The sequence below is a fragment of the Pelodiscus sinensis genome, chromosome 1, assembly GCF_052426305.1.
Source record: "Pelodiscus sinensis isolate ZL-2025 chromosome 1, ASM5242630v1, whole genome shotgun sequence".
Taxonomy (NCBI): domain Eukaryota; kingdom Metazoa; phylum Chordata; order Testudines; family Trionychidae; genus Pelodiscus; species Pelodiscus sinensis.
Genome location: NC_143052.1, coordinates 232,129,449 through 232,146,076, shown reverse-complemented (window position 1 = coordinate 232,146,076; position 16,628 = coordinate 232,129,449). Strand labels below are relative to the sequence as shown.

The 16,628-nt window shown below is 39.5% G+C and overlaps 1 protein-coding gene across 2 annotated transcripts in view; it reads right to left on the bottom strand.

Annotated features, from left to right (window-relative positions):
- GABRB3 (gamma-aminobutyric acid type A receptor subunit beta3) overlaps positions 1 to 16,628 on the bottom strand; it is a 161,870-nt gene that overhangs the window by 129,238 nt on the left and 16,004 nt on the right. Inside the window, exon 1 of one of the 2 annotated variants that reach the window (XM_075916435.2) lies at positions 8,034 to 8,118. The exons of the other annotated variant lie outside the window; for it this stretch is intronic. The gene's annotated coding sequence lies outside the window, so the exon portion shown is untranslated. Of the gene's footprint in view, positions 1 to 8,033; positions 8,119 to 16,628 lie in introns of those variants that run through there. 2 annotated transcript variants of the gene reach the window in all.

The following is a 16,628-nucleotide window of genomic DNA, read 5'->3' as shown; positions in this document are numbered from 1 at the left end:
TCCAAGAGAAACTGTTGGCAGTGTTGTAGCCATGGTGGCCCCAGGATATTAGAGAGTCAAAGGCGGGAGGGCGAGAGAATATATTTTATTGGACCAAATTTATTACAGATAAGAAAAAGACATCAGCTCACCCACTTTGTCTCTCTAGTATTCTAGTATCGGGACCTGCTGTGAGGACAGGGGACAGGACTTGATGATCTCTCGAGGTCCCTTCCAGTTCTAGTGTTTTCTGTCTCTATGATCCTGGGACCCACACAGCTAACAGCAAACAACAATGAATTTTGCATTCTGAAATAGAAACTCCACAACATGAAGAAAAAGAAAGCAAAACTTATCAGTGACTTGTTGAGAAACTGAACAAATCATCATCCCCAAAGGATTCATCATCTATAACTTTCTGACCACTACTTAAAGTGCTAAATATGCCAATCAGCATTGCGGAAACACTTCAGAAAAAATGAAGAACCCTCTCCTGTATCTCTCATGCTTTGGAAATCGCTATCTCAAATAAGAAATCATCACATACTCCCACACACCAGAAATATTAAAAAACAGTAATCCTGCCTCGAGATCATGCAAGAAACTCAAAACAACTATAAAAGAAATTGTCCCAATACAAGATATGACATCACCTATCTTGTCTCTCTCTCATTGTCTCTCTCAGAGAAGCTGACATTTAAATTTTAAGGCTCACAACAGTTTGGACAGAAAGCCTTTGGGGCACTTTAATGGCTTCTAATCTGACTCAGCTAATTGGGCTGGGTTAGTGGGGATGTTGAGTAGAAATGATTCTAAGTTACTGCATATCAAACTTATGCATTAAAAAGGCCAATATTTGATTTACTAGTCTAAAAATGAGATGTATCCATGACAGAAAAACCAGATTTTCAAATGACCATTTCCACTTCGGCACATATAAACTCATTCGTGTGCAGGCACACAGAACTAATTGAGAAGGCAAAAGTGGAAGCCTCATCTAAAATCAGTTCCTATGGATGTTGGTCCCAAGCTACCCACATATCTCATGATGACAGTAACTTTTTTGAATTGTTAAGTGTTCAGTAATATCTTTGCGATACACACTAACATTGAATGACACTAAAACCCTAGAGATTAGTGAATAATAAATAAATCAGTCTTTTTTTCTTCTTTTGTCAGTGACTCATGTCCTAGTTTATTTATTCCTCTGGTGTGAAGCCAAGGAAAAATTGTGTTGGCCCAGCTGGTACAACCAAAATTGAACTAACTAATATATAGTCATTAGTCTTTGTTTGTTTTAATGATATAAAGTTTTGAAAAAATATTCACTAGATTAAACCCTGTGCAGCTGAGGACTAAATTGAGCACATCTTGGGGAAGGACGGGGGCATTGGGGAGACCGTTGGGTCTGTTGCTGTAAGCCAGCTATCAGCCCCTGTGATCCTGGGCTGGCCAGGGATTGAAGTGACTCTATGAACAACTTGAAGTGGGGCTGCCTGCAGGTGAGAGTGCTGTACCAGCTGAAGATCAGGTGGAGCACCATGCACTCTGCCCCTGTCCCTAGCACAAATGTGACATGATCCCCCCATACAAAGGATATGTTTATAATGAAGATAGGAGTGAGTCTTCCAGCCCAAGTAGACAGGCTCAAGCTACAGGGGCTCAAGGTAGCCCACTATAAACACCTGTGTGGATGTTGTGGTAGGCTGTCAAGCATGCCTGACCACCTACACTTAGAGCCTAAACTCCAGCCCAAGCTATAAAGTTCACATGGTTATTTTTAGGACTTGCTCAAGTCCTTTTAAAAATTTTGCTGATGCCAGAAACTGTTAGAATGGAGTCTACCAGTATCCCCCAAATGTATTGTGTTATTTCACATCAGCTTAGGTAACATCTGAAAAAAAGAATCAGACTTTTTGAAAATAAATGTGCCTTTAAAACATGTTTTCAAAATTAGATAGATAGATAAATCCAGTGAGTTAAGGCCCCCAAGTGTTATGATGGCAACATTTTAAGGGACAGAAATACGGTGGAAGACTATCACTGTTCCTTAACCTTCAGCCGCACCTAAGGCCTGAGCCCATTATTTAAGGATTCAAGCCATGGTGTCATGGTTTGCGCATGTGTGATATATATGCTATCACACTCAGGACATATTATGGCCTGACAAACAGGCTTAATCTTGAACTGCTTTGCTTTGCTAGTTTGTGTCACAATAATAATATTGGATGGTGGGCCAAATTTTGTTCTCATGACACCAATGGCTTCAATGTAAGTGATAGAAAGAATTTAGAATACAGAGTTAAATTCTCTCCAGATATTTTTGCTTTCAAAAAGGAAGGGAAAATATTCTTCTAAAATTCTCTCCAGATATTTTTGCTTTCAAAAAGGAAGGGAAAATATTCTTCTAAAATTCTCTCCAGATATTTTTGCTTTCAAAAAGGAAGGGAAAATATTCTTCTAAAATAGTTTCCTTCAGAGTTGTTTCAGTAAATCATGAAAATAGATATTTGTGGAGAGATAATTACTGAATTCTTTTGATCTGATAGGCCCCTTCTGAATAATTGCCTTCCTACCAATACATTTGTGAAGAAGTGCAACCATGTTAAGTTAAGCAATCATAACCAAACAAAAACCTCCATTGAACTTAACCAATTGTAAATAAGAAATATTGCTGCATTTTGTAATTTGGTTTTGGAAAATATTCAACATTTATTGGTGTCAGCCAAAGAGACGTACATGGAAATGTAAACTGAAGTATTTTGACATTGATCTGGATGGTAAAACTTATTTGTCCAAAAAATATTTATCCTTGATTGTAATTTTTAATATTTGTATAAGTGCCTGGGAACCTGAGATTTAATCACCAACGTGTTTTCATAAGTCACAATAAATAAAGACACAGATGGATGCTATCAATAAAAAAAGCGGCACCTTTTGCTTTATGAAAAATTAGCAAGTTTCTACTGACAATCATGACACATTGATATGAAAATGAGACAGACAATTAATAGAAGTCTAAGGCTGAGCACTGAGCCATGGAAACCAACCATAGGGAAAGACATCTTGAAGACTATGCAGAAGACAAAGTAGCCATGTAATGCTGGTCATGTTGCCAGTTGTGAAAAACAAAGTTATCTTCTGGGCTGTGTCCAGACTCTAGGGTTTTTTCGAAAAAAGTAGCCCTTTTTCGAAAAAACTTCACCTGCGTCTAGACTACAGCAGCGTTCTTGCGAAATTAAATCGAAAGAACACGGCTTTTCTTTCAATGGCGGAAAACCTCATTTCACGAGGAAGAACGCCTTTTTTCGAAAGTGCTCTTTTGAAAAAAAGGCATTCTTGAATGCAAACATGGCTTTTTCAAAAGAGAGCATCCAGACTTCCTGGGTGCTTTCTTTCGAAAAAGCTGCTTGCTTTTTCAAAAGTACTGCTTGCAGTCTAGACGCTCTTTTTCGAAACAGGCTTTTTTGAAAGTATCTTTCAAAAAAGCCTCTTTCGAAAGAGGCTTGCAGTCTAGACGTAGCCCGTGAAAAGGACAGTAATGAACAATAGGCAGAAAGACACAGAAAGGGACAACAGAGCAAATCTTAACAGACTCACAACAAAATATTGTAATGATAGATGCAAGTCAGTGTCAGACTGAAAGTAACCCTGATACATTTCTCCTTTGATTGCCTTCATCAGCATTATATCTTATCCATGTTCACATCTATTATTTCAATATGTATAAAGAATTCAATCATCTTTAAAGATAAACAATTGAATGTTGTGTTCTCTAGGAGCAGTTAGCAATATCCAACTTCTAAATTGTCAGCTGTTACTGTATTATTGCTATGCTTTAATTAATTACCCAGATGTAGTTGGTCATTAATTATATATTTAACTATAGCATTTTATTTCCAGTCCCCTTTGGTTTTATCATTGCAAAAGAGGTCACAAGAAACCAACAGTACTTATTGAGAAACATGGAATTCAATGACAATGACATAATATAGTACAATAGATGCTTAAGATTTTTTAAAAATCTCTATGTGATCAGCTATTAGTTTATATTAATACAGTACTGCAAAAAAAAATAGGACTTTTATATTAACATGCTGTGCATGAAAAAGTTGCAGCTCTTGGAATAACTAGCTAAATAAATGTTCAGAAACAAATGCCTGCATTTCTGCTCAAAGTCAGCAATATTTTTCTCTGTCTTCTTCACAACTACCAGCAGATGAGAAAATTTAATTAATGTATTATTTTAAACAGCCTTGTCACAGGACACACTTCCTAACCCTTGCAAGCAGTCCTCACCCATTCTCTCATAGGTTCATCATAGTGTATTTTACATACATTATTTTTTGAGACTTGTCTACACCACAGAGAAGATTGAAACTGTCGCAATCAATCTTCTAGGGCTCACATTAGCAGATCTCATGAAGATACACAAATTCAAACTGTGTGCTTCCGTTGGCGCCAGCATTCCTGCACCTCCCACTGTAAGGATGGTGCCAAAACACGATTTAAGATACGCAACTCCAGCTATGTTAATTACATAGCTGGAGTTGAAGTATCTTAAGTCAATTTTACCCTTCAATGTAGACCTGGCCTTGAAGTTTCCCAAGCTTTATCTTGCTCCAGAGGTCTCTCTGCAATCCTTAGCTTCTTGGGTACATCTACATTACAGGACAAAGTGGAATTAAGATATGTACCTTAACTCAGCTTTTGACACAGTCTACACTGCAGGAAGTTGAAGGAAGAACACTCTCCCTTCAACTCCTCTTACTCCTCATGGAAGCAGGACTATCAGCATCAACCCGACTGCCCCTCTCAGTTTGAATTAGCTGTCTTAACTAGACCTGCTAATTCAAACCCTGGAAGATTGACAGCGGCAGCTTCAATCTTCTCTGTAGCATAGACATATCCTTAATGTGGACACGCTACCTTGACTTAGACCCCCAAGAAGCACTGGGGTATGCTTACTTTATCAAAGTCCTAATATACCAATAAAAAGTAATAAATTATTTCTTATACCTTACAAAGTACACAGCCCATTTTTGTGTCTATTCATTGTAAAAAGACTTCAGTTTAAGCCACAATGGCCAGTTAGTATTCTAAAAAACCCCATTTCATTTCCCCAATTGAAGCCCAGAAGTATGTTGCTCATCTCCAGGGTACAATTTTAAAAGAAAAAAAAATCTTATTCCTATTTTTTTATTAATTCAAAGTGTTTTGCCCTTCTTACCTTTCTTTACTAGGCTTTTAAATTCCTGTTTATTGAAGAAACAATTTTTGTGTCAATCCTTTCATTTCTTACAGCAGTTTTAGCTGCTTTGTGCACCAATTCATTCCATTATCCCGATGTGTATTGGGATACAAACTAATGTTAGATGTATCCCCATCTGTACTAATTATTAGAAATACAATCTCATTGATTAAATCACTTCCCCATACTGAGATACCCTTTTTCATTGCCATAAAGAGTGAGATCGAGTTAAAAAAAGACCATTGCTGTTGGGCAGAAAACCCAGATCCCATATAATACTAGCATTAATGCTACTAGTTTGGCTATCATGACAGCTACAAGATCATATTATGTTACGTGTATCAATTCTAACTTTTAGTATACAATATGCTGTCCCTGCTCTTCTTGATATCTTTTTCAACCATCCGTATTTAGTTGACAAAAATGTCTTTACTTTTCATCTATATATTGGTATATTTCATTTTAATATCTTGTGTCTCTTTTTACCTTCATCTTATGAAATAAATCATATAGTCATGGAATCATAGAACACTTAGAACTGGAAGGGTCCTCGAGAGATCATCAAATCCAGTCCCCAGGACCAAGCACCATCTAAATCAAAATCCACTGTTGGACATGTGACTTCTCATCCATAACTAATTCTCCCATGACAAAGTTTTGACTTTGTTTAGCTTTTCCAGGTCTTTCAATTTCTGCATTCACACTTGAAATTGAATGGCATGTGGAGCTGTAATATCATGTGCTATAGTTTGTCTATCAAATTCCCAACAGTCCTCATACATTTGTTTGATACTTTCATCATTCCAATCCCCATTAGTTTTGGTCCAGAAAGTTAGATTCATTTCACATTGACGTTAACTGTATTACATCCACATATCACACATTTCATCATGCCTGGGCTTGCATTAAATCTAATATTTTTTATCTTCTGATTCTGATGCTGTCCCAAAAGCTTGCAGCCATAATCAATAAATGTTCTGATTAAGGCTTTGTTTTTCCATTTGCTCCCCAAAGTAATTTATTAACAAATATTTTATTTTAGTGGAAAACTGCATCTTGAGTTTCACCATAACTAACTAATCAGAAAGTCCCTATTAAAACTTCTGTTCTTTCATTATTGGAACTTCTTACTATTTTGTCAGTCTCTATAAGATCCAGAATGTGACTGCTTTTAGTCTTATTTTCAGTCATTCTTCTAATTTGCCTGTATATTTTTGGTGTCCCGGTATTTCTATTTATCAACCCATAGTTCTGCCCCCAACTCTCTTTTAAATTTTTAATTCTTTGTGCTATTGCCTTATTTATTTTATACTTCCTTAGATTTTTGCTATTTGTTGTATTTTTTTGCTATTGTATATGTTTTGTTCCTTTCTTTAAATTCTATTTTTCATTCCTCGTTCCACCATGAAAGTGAACTTTTAGTTCTGAGGTACTTCGATACCTTGGATATGGCTATAGTAGCTGCTGCTATTAATCATTATATTACATTGTCACTGTAATTATCTGTAATTGTCACTGTAATGATCTGTCATCACTTACAAAAAGATCATTCACACATTCTGTATATTTATTTGGATTTCTTAAAATTCCAGATGGGTAATTTTCAATCTTACTTTTCAGAGCTAAGTAATAATAATGGAGAAATTATTGCTCCCCACTCCTTCTTTACATATTTTCCAACTGCATCTACATACAATGTTTGCTGTTATTATTCCCAGGCCTATGCTAGAGAAACTACCAGCTGCTGCATTAAAACTAGTTGGGATTCCAACACTTAAAATAACTAGCTTCTTTTCAATGAACTTTTCTAAGTATGAATCATTTTTGTCAGTTGTCTTTCTTCCCCACAATGTATTCCAATTATTTAAGTCTCCACATGTAATATACGGTATTTTAGTATTCTTTGCTATTTCTTGTAATTCTGCGCTTTCTGAATGCCCACATGGCTTATAGATATTATAAATCCTTACAGGAATATTTCTGTTTTGCACTGGGATGTCAGAAGTGTTATATTCCTGACCTACTTCTTCATTCTCTGCTGTTATGTAGTTTAACCTTTCCCTTATCAAAGTATAAATACCTCCTCCTTTTGCTAGTTTTTGATCTTGCGTAAAGGCAGTATACTCTGGAATTTTAATCAGCCATGGTTCCAGGATACATGTAATATCTGATTTGGTGTTTATTTCCAAGATATTTTCCTTTCATTCTTGATCATCTGCTATTTATTATGCGCATTCCAACAAGATCCCCATCTTACCCATGTGATCCCCATATTACTCATGTTTCACTATTAGCCCCATTAAAAATCACATGAATCCAGTTCATTGTCAGACTGCCAACATGCAGATATTTTTCTGCTGCCCTTGCTATACATTTTATTTTTTTCTGATTTTTCCTGTTTGTTATCTGCAATTCATCACTTGTATCACTAAAGGCAATAAACCTTTCTTTTCCCCCTGCCCTGTGCTAGTATATCATCATCTATTCAGTCTGTGGTGTTTACCATTTTCTTTACAGAGTGATTCTGTCTCTGCAGGCCCCAGTGCTCATTTTCTTTCTCTTCCTTCTCTCCCTGATATTTTGAGAGTCTTTGTACAGCTTCTGCATCAAATGTATTATTAATAATTTTGTTTTGGTATCTGTTTAGTTTATCTTGTCTCAATACACCCGCAATCTGTCAGATTGTGATTATCACCACAGTTACTACACTTGATTGCCACCCTCTCTATACAATTTTCATAGGCATGCTTTCCCCCACACTTACCATATCTCATTTTTCCCTCTTCAAACATTTGCTACATACCTGTATCTTTGGCACTTGTAGCACCTGAGAGATGGTCAGTCCTCCATTCCCTTCCTGTCTCTCATTTACCAGTACTCAGATGAGGAGTTGACTCTCTTGTTAACTACTTAATCACTCAGTCCTAATCAATTATCTCCAAATTTGGCTCATGCTGGGATATTTACAAAGCCTACTGAGTTGTGAGCCAGCTCTAGGCTACTCTGATGTCACAGGTCCACTTGAGGGAAATGACTAGAGGAATAAAGTAAAATTAGAAATGTAGTCTCCTATTTCAAAGTCCAGTGTAGATGGAAAGGAGAAAGGGAACAGAGGGTAAAATTACAGCTTTTTAATCTATTGTATTGAACACAAGAAATTTAATCACTTCCTTGAGCTATTAAAATAATCCATTCAGGAAATCTGGAAAGATAAATGGTTAAGCATTTAAACAACTACTTTTGTCTTAAAGAGATCTACTCAGTTAGCACCAACAGTCAAATTAAAAGGAACAGTAGCCTGAGTGGAGAAAAATTTTTTCAGTGAAAACATTTTGCAGACACAGCAGACTGTTTGCAAGCACCCTACTAAAATGGCATCCCAAGTTTTTATTTTAGGTTGTAGTTAGAAGAAAACAAGGCAGGATTATAAATGACCCTTTTAGATGTAATTCATGTAAGCAAAGGGACATATCATCAGGGTTTTGGCTGAGTTATTTATGTAGCAAGGCTAAATGCAAGAGATCTTCTCATTAGAGGTTGAGATTTTTTTATATGTAAACATAAGGAAAACATTTTGCTAATGGATAAGGAGCTTGCATCAAGTAATCTCTTGGTTTCCAATTCCAGCATGCAAATCTAAAGATAAATACTAACAACACACAAATGGATATGCCAGGAAAAATGTTAAAGTAGTTGTTTTATAGCCAACTCCATTGCCTGTTCTCCAGCAACTTTAACTTTTGACACAAAGCTTTATTGTCAGGTTAATAATATATGAGTATGCCACTGAAGTGGTTCCATTGTAAAGGTCAGCTGATTGACTCTCGAGTGCATTTTCTAATTTACTGACCATCCTTTCTTATGATTATTTGTTCCTGCCCTTCATTTTAAATGAGCTATAATAATCTTCCAGATAGACACTCAGCATTTTTAAGTTGCTATCCTATATCAGGGCTGGTCAAACCAGGTTTCTGACCAAGTACAAGAAATACCATTTCTTTGGTAAAGAGTTTAAGACCAGTAATGGAAGTATTTCCTATAGTTCATTTCCTGACCCAAACACATTTCCCTTATTTACCCATATGCCCCCACAAATACCCCCCCCCCCCCACACACACACATTATTTCTCTGGCATGTTGTCAAGGCTTCTTCCCCACTCTGGCATGATATATGTAGAAGTGGGGGCCCGCAAAAGTACCCCAAAACCTTATCTTTCCAGGCTTTGGTATAAAACTTCCCCCCAAAATTTTAAAAACCTAGATTTTAGGGATAAAAATCTGCTGCCACCACCCAAATAATGATAAGGAAACCAGGGAGAGACCTAGGAAATCTCATCCCTAAAGTAAAAACCAGAACACAAAAAGTTAACCAATACCAGGTTAATAAAAAGAAAAGAGAAATAACTTTTATTGTCACCACAATATTCCTGTTACAAGCATAGTGACTAGATGGAAAAGTCACTAATTAATAAACTCATGGGGAATTCCACCATGGGCCAAACCTTAATTTAAAAAAAGAGAAAACCCCATTTTTAAATGCACAGACATCAGATTCCCATTCCCAAACCATAAAACAATAAAACCTAACGGATTTATCTAAACTTTAACCTACTTACAGATAGTGAAGAGTCTTTTCTTGGAGACAGACATGAGACCATAAGAACATAACATAAGAACATCAGAACGGCTGTATTGGGTCAGACCAAAGGTCGATCTAGCCTAGTAGCCTGTCTGCCAACATTGGTCAGTACCAGATGCCCCAGAGAGGATGGACTGAAGACAATGATCAGCGATTTATCTCCTGCCATCCTTTTCCAGCCTCTGACAAGCAGAGACCAGGGACACTACTTCTGTCCCCTGGCTAATAGCATTTTATGGACCTAACCTCCATGAAATTATCTAGCTTCTCTTTAAACTCTGTTAGGGTATGTCTACACTACAAAGTTAATTCGAACTAACAGACGTTACACTAGTGCTCCGCTAGTTCGAACTTAATTCGAACTAGCGGAGCGCTTAATTCGAACTAGGTAAACCTCATTTTACGAGGACTAACGCCTAGTTCGAATTAGCTAGTTCAAATTAAGGGCTGTGTAGCCACTTAATTCGAACTAGTGGGAGGCTAGCCCTCCCCAGCTTGCCCTGGTGGCCACTCTGGCCAACACCAGGCAAACTCTACTGCCCCCTTCCCGGGCCCGGAGCCCTTAAAGGGGCATGGGCTGGCTACACTGTTTGTGCCAGTTGCAAGGCTGCCAGCACCCAGCCAGCAGACCCTGCACCTGGCACGGCACGAACCAGCGACCCGCTGCCACCCAGCCCTCCGCCTCTTCCTGGGACCAGGCTGGCGGCTCCCGGGAGCCTGCCCGGGTCCGCAAGAGGCGGGCGCCTGCCTGGTCTAGTGCGGAGATCGTGGACCTCATCCACGACCTCCGCACTAGGCACAGGAAAGTGGCCGTCTAGGGCAGGATAGCTGCCAACCTGGCCACCCGGGAGCAGGTTTGCATGAAAATCAAGGTGGTCCACTGAGACCCCCGACCCTGAGCTCTGAGCTTAGAATGTCCATACTGGGTCAGACCAAAGGTCCATCTAGCCCAGTAGCCTGTCTGCCGACAGTGGCCAACACTAGGGACTCTGGAGGGGATGGACCGAAACAATGACCAAGCCATTTGTCTCGTGCCATCCATCTCCAGCCTTCCACAAACAGAGGCCAGAGACACCATTTCTACCCCCTGGCTAATACCACTCCATGGACCCAACCTCCATGACTTTATCTCACTTCTCTTTAAACTCTGTTCTAGTTCTAGCCTTCGCAGCCTCCTGCAGCCAGGAGTTCCACAGGTTGACTCTTTGCTTTGTGAAGAACTTTCTGTTATTAGTTTGAAGCCTGCTACCCATTCATTTCATTTGGTGTCCTCTAGTCCTTTTATTATGGGAACTAATGAAGAACTTTTCTTTATGCACCCTCTCCACACCACTCATGCTTTTATAGACCTCTATCATATCCCCCCTCAGTCTCCTCTTTTCTAAGCTGAGAAGTCCCAGTCTCTTTAGCCTCTCTTCATATGGGACCTGTTCCAAACCCCTGATAATTTTAGTTGCCCTCCCCTCTCCCACCCTCTCTCTTCCCCTCTCCCACCTCCTTTTCCCAGTTTCCCTGAGTTTTGTTCAATAAAGAGAGTTTCTATTTTTGAACACACGTGTCCTTTATTTTGTACATCAGGAAGGGGGGCTAGAGAGGGGTAAGTGGAAGGAGGTGAGGGAGGAATGGGGTACGAGCCTCTGATGGGGAGGACTGGGGTGGCTCTGTGGGCTTCTTGGGGTGGAAGCTCTCCTGAAGCCCCTTGATTGACCACCCCTCCGGATGGCAGCCTGTGGCAAGTGCAGCCGGGCTGATGGCCGAGTGCTGTGATGTGCTGAGTGTGGGCACTCAGGGCACTCCAAGCCAGGACTGCTTTGCAAGCAGGGAACCTCTGAGAACTGTCTGTCTGGGGTGAGGGTCAGGTCCCTTTAAGCACAGCCCTCGGCTAGCCTGAGACAGCAGCTCCACGCTCTAAGTCCTAACCTGATGCCCTGCCGGCAATGCTTCTGGCCATCCTTAACCTCGGTTAATTGCTAAAATGCTAATTCGAACTAGTTTTTAGGTCTAGATGCACTAATTCGAATTAGCTTAGTTTGAATTAACTAATTCGAATTAAGTTAGTTCGAATTAGTGCTGTAGTGTAGACAGACCCTTATAGAACTAGCCTTCACAGCCTCCTCTGGCAAGAAGTTCTACAGGCTGACTACACACTGTGTGAAGAACTTTCTTGTATTAGTTTTAAACCTGCTACCCATTAATTTCATTTGGTGTCCTCTAGTTCTTCTATTATGGGAACTAATAAATAACTTTTCTTCATCTGCCCTCTCCACATCACTAATGTTTTTATATAACTCTATCATATCCCCCCTCAGTCTCCTCTTTTCTAAACTGAAAAGTCCCAGTCGCTTTAAACTCTCTTCATATGAGGCCCGTTCCAAACCCCTAATCATTTTAGTTGCCCTTTTCCGAACCCTTTCCAAGCCAAAATATCTTTTTTGAGGTGAGGAGGCCACATCTGTACACAGTATTCAAGATGTGGGCGTACCATAGTTTTATACAAGGGCAGTAAGATATTCTGCGTCTTATTTTGTATCCCTTTCTTAGTAATTCCTAGCATCCTATTTGCCTTTTTGACTGCTGATGCACACTGTGTGGAAGTTTTCAGAGAACTATCCACGATAACTCCAAGCTCTCTTTCCTGATTTGTCATAACCAAATTAGCCCCCATCATACTGTACATATTGTTGGGGTTATTTCTCCCAATGTGCATTACTTTACACTTATCCACATTAAATTTCATTTGCCATTTTGTTGCCCAATCACTCAGTTTGGTGAGATCTTTTTGGAGTCCCTCACAGTCTGCTTCTGTCTTGACTATCCTAAACAGTTTAGTATCATCCGGAAACTTTACCACCTCACTGCTTACCCCTTTCTCCAGATCATTTATGAATAAGTTGAAAAGGATTGGTCCCAGGACTGACCATTGCGGGACACCACTATTTACCCCTCTCCATTCTGAAAATTTATTATTTATTCCTACCCTTTGTTTCCTGTCTTTTAACCAGTTCTCAATCCAAGAAAGGACCTTCCCTCTTATCCCATGGCCATGTAATTTACACAAGAGCCTTTGGTGAGGGACCTTGTCAAAGGCTTTCTGAAAATCTAAGTATACTATATCTACTGGATCCCCCTTGTCTGCATGTTTGTTAACCCCTTCAGAGAACTTTAATAGATTAGTAAGACATGATTTCCCTTTACAGAAACCATGTTGACTTTTGTCCTACAAATTATGTTCTTCTACATGCCTCACAATTTTATTCTTTACTGTTGTTTTGACTAATTTGCCCGGTATTGAAGTTAGACTTACCGGTCTGTAATTGCCAGGATCGCCTCTAGAGCACTTTTTAAATATTGGTGTCACGTTGGCTACCTTCCAGTCATTAGGTACAGGAGCCGATTTAAACGATAGGTTACAAACCATAGATAATAGTTCAGCAATTTCCCGTTTGAGTTCTTTTAGAACCCTTGTATGAATGCCATCCAGTCCCAGAGATTTATTAACATTAAGTTTTTCTATTTGTTCCAAAACCTCCTCTAATGACACTTGAATCCGGGACAGTTCCTCAGATTCATCAACCACAAAGGATGGGGCAGATTTGGGAATCTCCCTAATGTCCTCAGCTGTGAAGACTAAAGCAAAGAAACATGATGTCTGTCCCCCTCAGTAACTGGAGAGAAACTGCCCAGGGACAAAGGAGGGAAAACCTCAAAAATTCCTTTGTCCCAGTTTGAAATTCCTATCTGCATTTTTATTGGCTGACTCTACCTGGCTTAGGTAAGGGACATAGTTAACCCCTTAGTCCCCAGGCAGCTGGCCATCTTCCATGATCATGACACATGTCCATGGATAATCTCTGTAATCCCATGAACACATACAGTCCCTAGCGCCCAATGTCAAACACCTTGGCTGCATCTACACTGGCATGATTTTGCGCAAATACTTTTAATGGAAAAGTTTTTCCATTAAAAGTATTTGTGCAAGAGAGCGTCTATACTGGCATGTGCCTTTGCACAAAAGGTTTTCTTTTGCACAAAGAATCCATGCCAGTGTAGACGCTCTCTTGCACAAGAAAGCTCCGTTGGCCATTTTAGCCATTGGGCTTTCTTGCGCAAGAAATTGATGTTAGCTGTCTACACTGGCCTCTTGCACAAGAACACCTGCTCAAGAGGACTTATCCCTGAGTGGGAGCATCAGAGTATTTGCACAAGAAGCACTGATTTCATACAGTAGAACATCAGTTTTCTTGCACAAATACTCGCGGCCAGTATAGACAGGCGGCAAGATTTTGAGTAAAAGCAGCTGCTTTTGTGCAAAATCTTGCCAGTGTAGATGCAGCCCTTCTGCCTCCATTCAGACTCAACTACCACTCCTCATCTCTGCAACTGATTGTTCTCCTATGATTGTACCAGCTCCTGGTTTTTGATTCAACTCTACTTATACTGAGTTCCAAATTACCAGTACTCTGAAAGAAGAGGGAAATTAAAGATTGCAGGTCTGGAATATGGAAGTTATGAGGGGGAGAAAGTTAACTCTATGCTATGAGTCTCTTTCCCTTCCACTACCTAGAAGGCCTAAAGATGCAGGAGAAGATTAGAGTCTGAATCTCCCTCTTGACCAAGAAAGAAGTTAGTGTAAGTAGTGTGCAGTAAATTGCATAGAATAGGCCCAGCCTTAGGGCAAGGTGAGCAAGGAAGTTGACTTCAGGGCCCCACGCTGCCCAGCAGCTGCTCGCCAAGCCGCTTGCTCGCTGCCCTGGCCAGGCCCTACTGTCACCATGTTGCCTTGGGCCCTGCAAACTCTTTGGCAGGGCTTGAATAGGATCCCCCATGATTCTGTGAAACTCTATCTTGCCATGTCCATGCTGACATGGGGCAGTATGAAAGATAGGTGGCCGTGTAGAGAGGTGAAGGGGGCCCAACATGGATATCCTTTGAATCCAGAAAATGTCTCAAAGTTTAGCATGGAAGAAGAATGATCCACATATTTTGGGGCCTGAACACTCAGGCTCTTCTAACAGCAGAATGAGATCCAATATCTATTTTATAAGTCCTGTATACACTTTATACATACAAGCAGCTCATAGTCAATGGGACTACTCACACTGGCAAAGCCACTCATGGTCATAAGATAACATCTACACATACAGATTCCTAAGATCAACATCACAGTTATATCATTTGTGTTTTGTATATTTGTGGAGTATAAAGGAATATATATGCATCTTTCTAGGAAATGGTGAATCCATTGCACAGTGGTAGCTAAAATTAAATAAGATTCCTCAGGTAAGAGTTACTACATTGCTGTGGATTAAGTGGAAGAGAAATACCAAGAGAGTGGAAAGAGCTTGTCCATAACTGCACAAATCCCTTGCCTGAGTCTGTTTCTCTACTTTCGTTTAAGCCTTTCCTAGGGTTCCTACAATTTTAGGCCTGAAGTATCTCACTTGCAGAAAATAAAGTGAATGATTAGGAATATTGAATCTACATTTGGAGAGAAGGTGGTGGGAGTTGGCTGGGATTTTTGCTTCCCAAAGGGCATCTACAGTGGTTATGCAGCACATTCCCAGTTGTTCTGAACAGTACAAAGTAACAGTGGTACATCTCCCATATATTGCCCAAAAGAGTGTTTTCACTATTGGAACTTCACTGGTGCTAGAGCAGGAGTAGACAAAATGTTAGAATTGCAAAAGCCAAAAGTGAACCTGAGCTAGCGATAGTTCAGATTTGTTAAGTGTAACTTGTTTAAATTCATAATTATATATTCAAAGAGCCGCATATTCTAGGCCTTATGCTATTTTACATCTTCAAATTATTTTCTTAGAGTGCAAATGAATTAAGTGATAATGCAGTAAAAAAGACAATTTAGTATCCCACTACAGGCTTTGCACATATACTAATGAAAATTCAACATTCAGATCAATATAAAGAAAAAAAAGTCATTAAGCGTGATGAAACTGACAATTACCTAGTATAAATGCAGAGCCCCCAGCTTCTCCCTTTCATACAATACAAAATTTATATTGCAGGTTACAGTAACAAAATAACCTGAAACTGGTTCCTAACTGCTGAGAGAACAAATTATTTTGCTAAAATTATGGTTATAATTTATAATACTAAGTTATACATGCTGACACGTTTTTTCCCCTGAAATATAGAAGTGTGAAATTCAATTACAAATATTAAATGAACTCCCTTTTTGAATTGATTCTCTCTTGGCTATATATATATTTTCAGCAGCTGTCACATTTGAATAAAAAACTGTTTATTCTGGAGAGACTAAAACCACCTTCTGTTTTACCAAGTATTAATAAATCCTTCTCCCACACACATACAAAACCCCTTCCTATTATACTAATCGAAACGGTAAGGGTATGTCTACACTAGCCCCCTAGTTCAAACTAGGGAGGCTAATGTAGGCATTCAAAGTTGCAAATGAAGCCCGTGGTGCAGTTTGGGTTTACGCGAGGCTCAACCTGTGGCTTGCAGGTGTGATCCTTTGAACATGGGCTTAACTGGGAACATGCCACAACAGCAAGGTGTCTCCTGTGCAGAGTGAGTAATGAAAGATGCAAGTGGATGGGCTGACTGGCACAGATGGGAACAAGATGACAGCATTTCTAGCCCCCATGGAGGAGGTACCAGGAGTGCTGGGGCATTGTGGGAAGTGCTTTGTAGTCATACCCATCAGTGTAAAAGAAGCTATTTGCATATATTTGCATTTATATTTGCATGTACATGCAACCACACTTAAGTTGAGGCCCT